The 12,815-nt window shown below is 45.2% G+C and overlaps 1 protein-coding gene across 2 annotated transcripts in view; it reads left to right on the top strand.

The window, feature by feature from the left end:
* LOC135394914 (uncharacterized) overlaps positions 1-12,815 on the top strand; it is a 297,537-nt gene that overhangs the window by 263,814 nt on the left and 20,908 nt on the right. The gene's annotated exons all lie outside the window — the stretch shown is intronic.

Below are 12,815 nucleotides of genomic sequence, written 5' to 3'. Positions count from 1 at the left end.
AAGAGCGAGCTCTTACAACGAAAACAGGAGAAGACGTCGACACCAAGATCAGGAATGCAATCTCTGACAGATTTACCCCAAGAGCATGTTACGCTTGCTCTTACGTATCTTCGAATTAGATTTATGGAGCGTGGAAGAAGGAAGTACATACTCTTTCCACGCACCCACCTGGAAAAAACGATGAGCATGTAAAACTTTCGTGACGTGGTCTTGACTTGCTAACTTCTCATGAATAACCGGAAAATGCACCGTTATGTGCACGCTTTACGAGAAAAATTACGCGATACAAATTACCGCGAGCAACGTGGTGAAGCATCCCTTCTGGCGGTGAAACACTCAGCAGTATCTCATTTCGGTCAATGTCTCATCTCATTACACCCGAGAATCCAAAAATCCCCAAGTGTACTCGTTATGTCTCAGTCTGGTCAGAGGTGTTGACTTAAAAATGAGTTTTCACAAGCAAAGAAAACCATGACATAGAAAATTGGCTTCATATGTGGGCATTCTGCTAAACGCATGTTTCTAGATGTAGTAGCTTTATAAAATCGTTGGCGATGAATTTTCGGTCATTGTCACGTGATCATATTCGGATTATGATCTTCCTCCTCTCTTTCTCTCTCCACGTCTGTTACGGACGGACCTACATGGCTGCCGACGTTAGAGGGCGCTATAAACATATCGCTTTTAAACGAGATAGTCAATACACCATCAACTATTCCGAACAGGGGAGGGCACAAAAAACAGCAGACGACACGGACAAGCACAATGTCGTCTCCTGTCGTCTGCTCCGTGTCGTCTGCTGTCTTTTTTTGTGCTCTTCCCTTTTTGGAGTATGAACCCATACCAACACGCCCGTCTTTCAACTCTCAGCACCATCAACTATACGTTCCCGAAAAGCTCTCTCTTCCACGCGACGATTCATTCATTGAGGCGCATTCCAATGCTGAAATATTGACGGGAAACCCATCTGTTTACGTGCGTTCTTGACGTAAGCCTCCGAGAAGATGTTCATCTTTTCATGACGAAGGAAGGGTGAGAGAAACTATTCGTGTGTGACGCCGAATAAAATCATCCGCATGGCTTACCAAGGCGTGACCGCCAAAAACCAACGGTGCTCACGCACGTGCGTCCAATTCCATTGAACAACTTCCTGCGGTCGGTCAGTCGGTCTCAGCTCTATTTGCTACACCACGCCGGAATATTCGACGATGGCATTCCGTAGTTTCTTTCTGGGGTGGTCCCGCAAAGAAACACGTGTACGTCGTGCTCCACTACGCGTCAGGTGAACTGTTTGAAGCCGGTGCCACACCCACCACAGCCTATAATTAAGCGCTGTTGAAGGTTGTCAGAATTTTTTTGGTATGGTGATGACTCGGTGAGGAGGTCGTTAAGCTTTGAGACCAGGTTAGGGTTGTTTTGGATCAATACTTCTTTGTTGTTATTATAGAAAGTTTAAGTTGTTACAGGCCTTGTAGATTTCAATAAGGGACGGTCCTCCCTTCAGGAAATAACGGATGCCTTCTCGGCCATACAAATGCATACACATATGGTATCTCTAATTTCATATTCATATCATGGCCTCTCGATTTTGAAAGAAACTGCAGTACCGAGCTGAACACTTCGATTTCTACGTATATGTGCATGCGCGGTGCTTTAATTATTTGTAGTATGGATAAGTAGTATCATATTTTTGAATACATTTTCGAAGCATCTTGTACATGCCCTGGTCCCATTTCCTTAAATTTCTGTATTCGTGCGTACTCTTGAATTGAAGTAAATGACAGATGACGCATTGTGCAACGTAAGCCAGTGTTGCTTCTTGATGATGAAATATGAGACACTGTGGAAGGCCTCTTATCAGAGCATATGTCTTCATCAAATAGACAGGTGTCACAAATGCATCCGGTTATCTCTGATATACACCTTGACCTGTATACTGGATGATGCAAAGTCTCGAAGCCAAGCAGTAACACTTTATTTTAGGATAATAGTGAGTTTTTGTATAACGTACGCTGTCGCCTTTGCGTACGTAAGGGATAGCGTGGTGGTTCTGCGCAATGCGCAAAGCTCTGCTCGTGTCTTGCGCGTGCGCAGAACCACCAACGCTATCCCTTATGTACGCAAAGGTGATAGCGTACGAGAAACTAAAGCTCTCTATTGACTGGAGCGTTTCATCGCCCCTACACGTTATTTCTCTCCCCAACGCGCCAACGAAATCTACGTGTAACATGGTAGTGTTTGTTTCTTATAATAAATTAATAAAATATAAATATAAAAATTAATAAAATTAATAAAATAAATAAAAAGCAGAACGGTGACAATGTGTTCGTCTGCGTTGTCGTCTGCATTGTCGTCTGCGTTGTCGTCTGCGTTGTCGTCTGCGTTGTCGTCTGCTTTGTCGTCTGCATTGTCGTCTGCATTGTCGACTGCGCTGTGTGTCGTATATTTGTCGTATATATGTCGCAAATTTATAAAGCTGTATATACGCACTGTATATAGCACCTCGATATTCTGTGTGCGTGCGCGTTTGTTGTCCAGTTTGACGGTGGCCATATTAGCGATGTCGATTTTCTTCACCTCCAATATGTTACGCCGCGACGGTCATTTTCTTGTATACGATTGAGTTATTACGAAAACTTCGTTTCTCGGTAACGACAATTTGATCTCATCACGAGCAGCGAACCTTTTGTGCGGCCTTTGAGTTCCCTTTACGCAGTCTTACGACATAATATAACTTATGGGTTATGGCGCAGCTGCGGTTGCAGATTTGCCACCTGTTTCTCCCAGCCTGTCATGACGTCAGTCTATAGTCCTGGTCTGATATGTAGCTTTCTGAAACAGACATTATTTTCGTGGAAGCCGCACACGGGCCGTTAATGGCCTCGAATAGCCTTTTTCAATTCAATTCAATTCAGTTTTTGACATATCATTTTGCCCATTGCCCTTTCAAACTATATCTGGTGCGTGTAGTTGATATAAGCTCTATCATCGTACTGTTAGAAACATGCAGGGCGTATCCTTTCCTCTTTTTTTCCTTTTTTTTTTTGCAACATATTTTTTTTAGCAAGGAGGTCAGCATGGATGCCGCTTTTGCAGTTCAGCTATGGGGCCAGGTGTGCATTAAATAATAGATGACTCATTACCTAAACTTTATTAATTAACTCATTAATTAAGGGCTCTCGGGCAAAAGCAAGATAGCAGAATGGAAGACAATCCTCGCTGAAAGCAATTCTATTTTGAAAAAAAAAAAAAGTCCGGGAAAGAGAACGTACGTCGAAATATTCATCGTTTGCAAATGAACCGAAACCGAAACTGCATGCATCAGGAGTGCAGGGAGGAGGACAGCGCTCATTCCACGTCAGATTTGACGTCAGAGGGCCACGTGCTTTGCAGTGATGGGTATGATTGGACTAGCTGCTGATCTGCTTCCTCTTCCTTATAACATCGCACCACCACCACCACCACCACCACCACCACCGCTGATCTGCTGGCCGCAGGGTCATGCGCTCCTGAGGCGCGCAGTTTCGTTTTTGGCTCATTTACATTGCAAAATTTGACGATGGATATTTCAACGTACGTGCTCGTTTCATGATTTTTACATTTACAAGCTATAGCTGCGTGCAATATTCGAGAGGATGCATGTCCACCTGACAGTGTAACTCAACTGTACGCTACTGTATAGCTTTGTTTTTTGTTTCTCGTTTTTTCTACAAATCTGCTGCGGACAAGAAGAAAACAAAAATTCTGCATTTGAAATTTAATGCTCACCTATTTCTACATTGTCTTCCTTTACCATCACTATCTCGTAAGCGTACGAAGCGTTTCAGTCAAAGCACTTTTCTACGTTAATAGGCTTCTCGTTTCGGATTCAATTTATGCCCTTCGCGTCACATTAGCACAACTGTAATCCCGTAAGCGATACAGGCAGATACGAAGCTCAGATGTCACTCATTGATGCAGAGTTTCTATAGAGAATACCCTCTCGGAGCTTCGGGTGCGTAATCGACGCCTCTCCATCGAGACCCCCGTTCATGCTTACGGAACTAAGTGCCCCTAACGACATCTTACATAAGTAGTGCCGCCTTTGAAGTTAGAGTGGGAGAGACGGGCGATAGCGTAGCATACTTACAAAAAATGTACAATTTTCGATGCTCCACTTATGACTGTGTGGAAAACGTGGAACGGGAGTGTTACGAAGTTTTTGCGGAGGCCTTCGAAACATTTTCTACAGTCAAGAAATGTGGATGATTCTCTCCCATGCGGGACTTCCTCCTCGTTATCTTTTTCCTCGTACTTTGTTTCTTTTGGTCTTCATCGTCTCGGCAGGCTTATAATTACCGAACGTTCGTCAAGACGAGTTATCTTATTTTGGCTTCGACTATGATTTCGTCCTTGGGTTTTGGCGAAGATAATTTCTTTGGAATTTACCAGGAAAAAGGAAGCGTCCTTCGAGATTTTTGTTTCAAATACTTATTGCTTGAAGAGGCCATACTCGCGTGTCTATACTCAATGCTTGAGAGAAGTATTCCTGCGCTTCATGTTTGGTGAGCAATATCCGAGAGCTTCATGCTTGGATGGAGTAACTGCTACTTCGTGTGCCGAGGGGAGTCTTCTTCTTCTTCTTCTTCTCCTACCAAGGAGATGATGGCAGTGAGCCACAAAGGGAGATTGGCCAGGACAAAAGGGACAAACTATGTCTGTGTGGTTAGTGGTGGGGATTAAGGCCAGGTCAGACGCACGTACTTATGACAAATCATGACGTATGACGACTAATGCATGAGCAAGTGGGTATGCATGTATGTAGGGATATGCGTATGACGACCTCTATGCATGGGCAGAAGTATGACTGTAGGAATATGTGAGTACGTGAAAGTGTATGATGGTAGGAAAGCAAGTGCCTATAGAAGCGGTTGGAGAGCACGATGTACGATACAAGACCCGCTACCACAGACGTATATGACAGAGCGCAGTGTGGAATGCTCCGAGAGCCAGCACTGACGCCAATGAAAGTGGGGCTCCTAAACAATGCAAAGGGGTCCAGATATACCCTCTGGCGTCTGTAGTCTCTACATTTCATGTTTTCTTCTCTTTTTTTCTTCTTCTTCTTTCTTTCTGCGCACACAGCTCCCGCGACCATTCATGTGCAGGTCTTTACGCTTGCGTCGTTTGCTTTGCTTTGGTTTGCCACACTTGCTTCAGGACGCACGCTAACCTTATAACTTGTTTATGCGACCCCCCCCCCCAACTCTCTGTCCTCGTGTGTACGGCCAGGGTTGCTTCGCGGTGTTGACACAGAATGAAAAAAAAAATCCTTTTGTATACTTCGCGGCGATAGGAGCTATACGTATACATCACGTGCAGGCACACGTCCAAATAGCCACGCAATCTTCGACGATAACGACCCGTCGTTTCGCAAATACAACAAGTCGTCTTCGACGTCCGACGAGAGCTCCAAGAATGCCGAATCGCATTTGGCAATTGAGAACCGTGATTTCCTCGATCGCCCGATAAGACTGGAATCCACCTAGAGCGAGGAGGCATGTCGCCTCCATGCAGCGACTATATGAGCAACTGGAAACAAGGTTGGCTCGTTGTCGCGCGGCGGGCAGCGACACCTTGCATCGAAATTGAAAGGGATAAATTGCATGCTGGGGAGGGGGCACTCTCTTGGATCCCTAAGGCTTCTGTGGATAATATCGGAGCGCTTCGTCCTACATGTATGTGCGTGTGCTTTTATAACACATGTGTAAGCTACTGAAGGAAACAAGAAACATCCTTCGGGTGATAAGGTTATTCAAGCAGGAAAATCGGGTCGTAAACTTGTGAAGTTAGTTCACTTCTTCTTCTCTTTTTTTTTTTCAATAAAGTTCTTACAAAAAAAAGTACATTTTATGAGTCTGCTGCGTGCTGCATATTTGTATAGCAGTGTTCTAGCTGTGTGAATATGCTGTCGTCATGCTTGTCATTCGTTGTGCCATTACCTTCAGCAGTGCAGTTGATCACATATTTGTCTCTCGACTGCGCATAGTATAAGCGTCGACTTTAACGCATTAGTTCACAACAAATCTCAGTAAAAGAAAATAATAATTAGCACGACATGGATGAGTGTATCCTGGAGCCACGGTAGCATATTATGTGCTTCCTAAATTGATAGCTTCCTAATATCGATAGTGTGTATATATATTTTAGACGTGGTTACGATAAATGAGGATATTTGCCCCTTGATTTGTGGCTCACTACCTCAGGGCACATTTGTACTGGTCAATACGATGTGGTGATGGATGAGTAATGAGACTGTACATTCGAGTCATTGGCTTACTATAATAACACGTGCCAATACACGCAATTCCCGAATTTACGCAAGCCACTCACAGCACATGTGACGTGAACGTGGTACAGCTCCCGTCAACCTTAATAATAACACTGGAGAGAAAAAAATATGGTCTCGTTCGCTAGCGCGGTTACAGCAGCCCTTGGGGGACATGAGGAAATCTCAATTGAACAAAATTATTCTGTTAATTTGATGCAAGGATTTTGTTCACTTAACATTCCCCCAAGTGCCCTCAGGGTGGCTGTTATCACGCTCGGAAACGAGACCGAAATTTTTTCCAGTGTTATCATTAAAGTTGACGGCAGCTGTACATCACGCATTAAACTGACTGAATTGGATCGAATTAGTACTGTTGATATCGCGCATCGCAGCGATAGAATAGTGTGTCATGATCGGCACCGGTCAGCGTCCACGAGCACTGCGAGAAGAATTAAAGAGCCGTGATTCGTAACAGTTTCCTCCAATTGATGATGGGGGTCTTTAAAGCCATTAAACGAGACGCCTGAATGGTTTAGGAAGGAAGTGTTTTCTTATTGTGGCGAAAAAGTGGTCGGTCATGAAGCGGCTGACAAAGCGCAATTGTGTGCCTGCCTGCGAGCGAGGGTTGAATAGAAGCCAACAAGCGGGAAGGCACGCGTTCGCGTCACGATGGTAACGCCACGTTAACCCATTCGACGCCGACGCTTAGCGTAAGCACGCCTTCTCAATTTTCCGGCGCAGATGGCGATGAGATATGTTATCGGGAAATGTGTACGATTATAAAATATACGTTTGTTTCTGAATCGAGCAATTCGCAATAGCAATCTTAGCGGGTGCGTTTTCTTATTCAACTCTGGCAACTCCGAGTTACTCTCAGCGGGCGAAAAATAGCCAGAGTAGCCAGATTAGCGGAAATGACGTCATAACTCTGCGGCGAAAATTAGCCAGAGTAGCCAGGGAGTGACAACTCTACTCTACTCTCCTCTGAAGAAGGGTAGCCGTCGTTCTGACGTCGCACACAAGCACACAAGCTAGCAGACGACGATGCGTCGTCTGCTGCCAACCGTCCTGTTGACAGACAATATGGGTGGTGTTCATTTTCGATATGTAGGACTGGTTAAAAACTGTCGAGCATTTTCAAAATCTGCTAGAGTGGACGCATCTGCGGTAAGTTGGTAAACAGACAGTATGCCACCACTTCCACATCGTCTCGCCTGTCGGGCCAGTCCGCCATCTTGAGCGCAGGGTAACTCTAGCCGTTCGAAAATTACGGTCAAAGGTGGCTACTCTGGAGTCACGTGATGATAAAGGCTCTGACGTCGTTACCCAACTCCTGGCTACTCGGGTTGAATAAGAAAACGCATCCAGCGAAACGTCGTTTGGTTTTGAGATAAAGTTGCGAAGGCTCGCTGTGTGAAATTGTTGCCATATTTGCTTTCGTGCTATAGAAAGTGCTGACACAGTTGTCTCGTGACGTAAAGCCAGGAATTATTAATAATATTATTATTCCTGTCTCCCCCTGTACCCTTTCCTGTCTCCTGTTTTGTTTGTTTGTTCTCTTTTTCCCAGCTCGTCTTTTTTTAACCCACAAACGCGTTTTGGAGTAGCCAGTTCTGACTGGGTCGGGACTAATCTCTCCATATTTTTCTTTCTTTTTCCAATCCAATTCAATCCAATAATATTAGAAAGTGTCGAATCAGCGTTACTTCGCAACGTTGTTTGCGCATCGCGAAGCGAAATTGGAAGTGATCTTCCAAGTGGAACAACAACAACAACAAATACACTGATGATGATGAATGGGGAAATTCGTCACCTGGGTTGTGGCCCGCTACCCCAATGATGACGGGACTGCGTGAGATGTAAAATGACAAAGACGAGGGGGGGGGGGGGGTAGTAGGGCTGCACATCAGGGTTAAAGGAGTCCGGTGGTCTTGCAGAAAATCCAGGAAAATCTGCAGGGCACGACTGTGTTGCATGATATCGGTACAGGGTATAAGAGCTGTCGCCAAAGTGAACGGAGCGGCAGTTCAGTCGGTTCAGTCGAAGTGGAAGCTTAACATTTGTGTAATTAAAGTCCGCTTTTGAGGAAGTCAAAGCTTCGAAAGAAGCAGACGACCAAAACGACGAAAAACATGTGTATAAACTATAAAGTCACGCTATGTGTAAAGTATGCGTGTGTGTGTGTGTGCCCCCAGCGATTCCGACATTTTACACTCACTTGGTCGAAACTTTTGAAGTACATGTTCAACTCCATCATCATCTCTCTTCTTCTCTGGTCATCACCTCTTTGTTTCCTCATCATCTCACCATCTGTTCGTACTTTCTGTGTGTAAGCGTACTGGGGTAGCCACTTCGACTTCGTCGAAACTCACATCCCCATTTTTTTCTTCATCACATCACCATCATCATGTGTATAAAGTCCGCTTTTGAGGAATTCAAGGCTTCGAACGACCATAAACGACCGAAAATGGGAGTTTTTCATTAAGGGATGTGACAATGTGACTTCTACAGTTCCGGCGCAAAACTATCACGTACGTTTTGATTTTGTAGCCGAAGGATGTGACACCCAAGCTTTAACGGTGCGACAAGCCATTTAGGCTTCATCACATTGGTAAATAAAAACAATGCGCTTTTGAAAGGCGTCTCATATCTGTGGAGCACTGCAGTGGAATGGTTGTAATAATCCACGAATTGTGGAGCTCTCGGCGGTTTATATGCGGCTCGAATAGGATGCCCATCACACGGGGCCAGGCCTGAACCAACGCCACCCTGGGCAAGATACAGACCCATTAACAAACTTCGCCGTCAAGCTCTGACGTCAAGAGGAACTAGAATTTTGGCCATTGCTACTGGTTCTCGTAAGCACGTGACTTCTCCCGCGGTCTAATGGTAAAACTATAGTCATTGTCAGGGATGGCGAGAGAAATTACGGGCCCCTGGGATGGGTCATGACCGCGGGCCCCATCCTCACGTCTCGATAACACAGTCCAAGTATTTCTTCTGGTCCGGGCCGGCCCTGGTCACTGTGGACACATGCGTGGCTCAAGCCAATGCTGTCCAAGCGTCTGTCTCTTCCAGTTCGAATTCTTCTGCGTTTGAAGTTTCCAGTTCCAGGAAGGCGTTTACAAGGACGTATAGTATAGATAGTACATAAGCTGGATGGGGTGCTCGGGCAGGGTGCTGTTCCAACGTAATGTCAGTCACTCTGTGAGGTATATTTGTGTCGTAGACAAAGAAGCTGACACAACATCCGGGACTTTTTAATTACGCAACTCGTCTATTTTTTTCCCCCGTCATTGCGGATGCCACTGATCCCTGTACATACTTATATTGACGCTGAAAGTAAGAGCAGAAAAAAGGCGCGATAATAAATAGCTTTCGCGAGGTCTGTTTGACGGGATTCTTGCAGGGTGACACGGTCGATTGACTGGGAAGGGTCGCCTGTGGGAAAGGACCAGAGGAAGTTGTTGCGCGGGCCCGAAGCGTAACAAGAAGGAGGAAAGAAGTCTCCGGAAGACAACGCCCCGCGTGCGAACAAATTTATGAGCATAGCAAATACTGCTGCTTTCTTTTTTTCTTCTTTTTTCAAAGTCAGATCGATAGATGCATGCATGAACGATGTTATATGAGAGAAGAGAAGTAAAAGGTTGCGGAAAGTCTGGTTCGCAAAGTTTTCCCCGGAAGTTAGCACGTCCCCAGTCATTTTGCCTCGCCTGGGTACTGCTGCCCTGTCAAAACTAAACGATGGTAACGCAGTCACGTGATCTTGCTGATTCTGGGAAATTTCGACAAGATATTTGTTACACAGCACTGTCGTTGCACTCTGGTATGAGCCATGTGCTCCGTGCAGTATACCGAGCAGCGCGGAATCTCGGCCCAATATTGGCTAAACGTTGGCAAAACTTGTCCAATCATGGTCATGTATTCCCAAGTCCTGGTCCATACCTTCCCAATTCCAAGTCCTGGTTCATTCCCAAGTCTGGTTATGGTCCTGGTCATGTATTCCCAAGATTTACGCAATATTGTCCTTCGTATTACCATACTGGGCCGATATTGGCAATACTGGTTTCCAATATTGAACCAGTAATACGGGTCCGATACTGGTGTGTTGCTTGGGTATGTAGCCGCTGTACTATGTATGCTGCACTCTGCCTATATCCACAGTTGATTCATGGTATCGTGGTGTTCTAAAGCATACCGAACAACAACGAAAATAAATAAAGATAAAAGAATAAATGCCGAGTCATCTCATATGCAACATTCAGACCACGGCAATATTCGAGTCCTCGCTGACTGTCGTTTTTTTTTTTTTTTCGCTTTTTCAGCATGTACATGGACATGCGCATGTATTTCATCATTCCCCATCATCGTACGATGTGTTTTCTGCTTAATAATCTGCGTTCATACGTCGCTCTGTTTACCAGAAGCCCTTGGTGGAACCTGTACGTGACTGCTCGCAAAGCATGTACTTCCGGTGTGTCGCCATGGTTGCCCATTTCCACTGGAAATCCCGATGTTCCATTGAGGCTCCCTCGAAATAAATGGCCTTCGTCGGAAGCCAACCTATCAGCGCAATTAATTAACGTATTGATCTAATTAAGCGTTCACTATGATAATGGTGATGTGAAAAAGCGGGCGTATATCAACACACGCCGGCAGATTCCATACGAGTAACAATGCACGCAGATATTGGTGTTCATTTCAGCCGAACAAGACGAACACCAAGCACCAAAATGTTGATAACGATAATTCCTGGAATTACGTTGTGTACAACATGTATACCGTGACATCAAGTTGCTCGCGTCCTCGTCCGTGTTCGAATCCGTCAACTTTTCAGCACTAAGCGGTCACGTTACTATAATGCACAAAAAAAAAAGGACATCGCGTGCGCTAGGCATGCATATTTAGTAGAGTTCGATATACAGTCAAACTCCTTTATAGCGAACACCTTTTTAACGAAAATACCACTACAGCAAATTTTTTTGCGGTCCCGCTGGAGCCCTATAGGTCCAATAATGGACATCCTTTTTAACGAAAATTCCTTTACTGCGAATTTTTTTTGCTGTCCCCTGAGTTTCGTTGTAAAGGAGTTTGACTGTATTGAAACAGGAATAGCACAGAGCTTTACCAGTAAAAGTGCAAGCTGTACGTACAAATAAGCGAACAAGTAACCATGCTGCGCTTAAACAAATAAAAGCGAATGAAAAATGTATTTATGCGTTTAAAGCATTTATTTTCATTGTTGTGTACTCCGTGAGCACCTGCAGCTTAAGTGCACGTGGGAGGGTCGTCAGGTCCTTGCTTTCAACGCCTGTCAATAAAGGGTCAAAGAAAATCTGTGTGGGAGGGGAAAGTGCTGCTACTGGTAGAGTGCATGAACGTCCGTCTGTTTTACGATGTGTATGTCCATAGTCTGTGTTTGCTTTCGTCTTTTATCGTTTCTGTCGATCGTGGCGGTCGGTTGCGAGGATGATCCAGTTATGGATGATCGACCAGCCAATTATGCGAGCTTCCGCTCATCGTATATAGCCTCTCACATAATTGAGTTACTGTTCTTCCCTCCTCTTTTGATATACGGCAGACGTATGGGAATTGCCGTTCATTTATCAAAAGTTTCCAGAATTCGCATAAAGTTACCCGTTCGTCTTATGGAAAGTTTTATCCTTGTTCTAATTTCCTTTTTTGTTGAGGCCGTCAACTGTATGTGATTTGATTTATGCACGACCCGCAACTATGGGCATTGAGCGTTTCCTCCAGACCGTGCCCAATCGTAGTGCGGGGGAGAGATCATGCAATGTCACCGATCCAATCCAAGACATGGTCGCTCCACAAGGAAGGGCAGCTCGGATGAAAACGCTCAGAGTCATCGATACGGATCACGAACATTGACTCCAAAATGGGCGCAGTTCTGCAGACCACCCGGATGCTAGGGTCGGCGGTCACGATAAGCGTGTCACCGACATCGGTCGAAGACGATGCACAGCATTCCAGATTTTTCTTCTTGTTTTTTTTTCTTCAGTTTTTCAAATATTATTATTATTATTGTAGTAGCACAGCAAATGCCTGTTTCAAGGACTTGGCAAACCGCTTTGCGATAATGTGGGTTGCTCTGGTTCCACAGACACGCGCCGGATATTCACGACGAAGCGCACCGAATACAAGCGCGCAATTAATGAACACCGATAACCGTGAGGCCTCGAAGCAGTGTCAGACTGAAAACCGCAACTTCATCCACGCGGGCATTATTTATTGTCACGAGGCAAAACGTAAATAATGAGGACGTGCGACCGCCATTCCATCCGGCAGCGCTTCCGGTCTTCTGTCGCTTCATTTCCGCCATGTCTCTTCTGCGACACACAAAAGGCCGTTCACAATCCAATATGGAGAACTCGTCGCCATCTTTGTTGTCCTAGAGTCCGAGATCGGAGAGATATTAGCCGAATGATAGCCGCTGCTTGGAATGAAGCCAATGTATTCGCCGCTGTCTTCTGCTAAAAAAGACGCG

The sequence above is a fragment of the Ornithodoros turicata genome, chromosome 5 (assembly GCF_037126465.1).
Source record: "Ornithodoros turicata isolate Travis chromosome 5, ASM3712646v1, whole genome shotgun sequence".
Taxonomy (NCBI): Eukaryota; Metazoa; Arthropoda; class Arachnida; order Ixodida; family Argasidae; genus Ornithodoros; species Ornithodoros turicata.
Note: the sequence above shows the minus strand (reverse complement) of the source record. Positions and strands in the feature narration are given on the sequence as shown.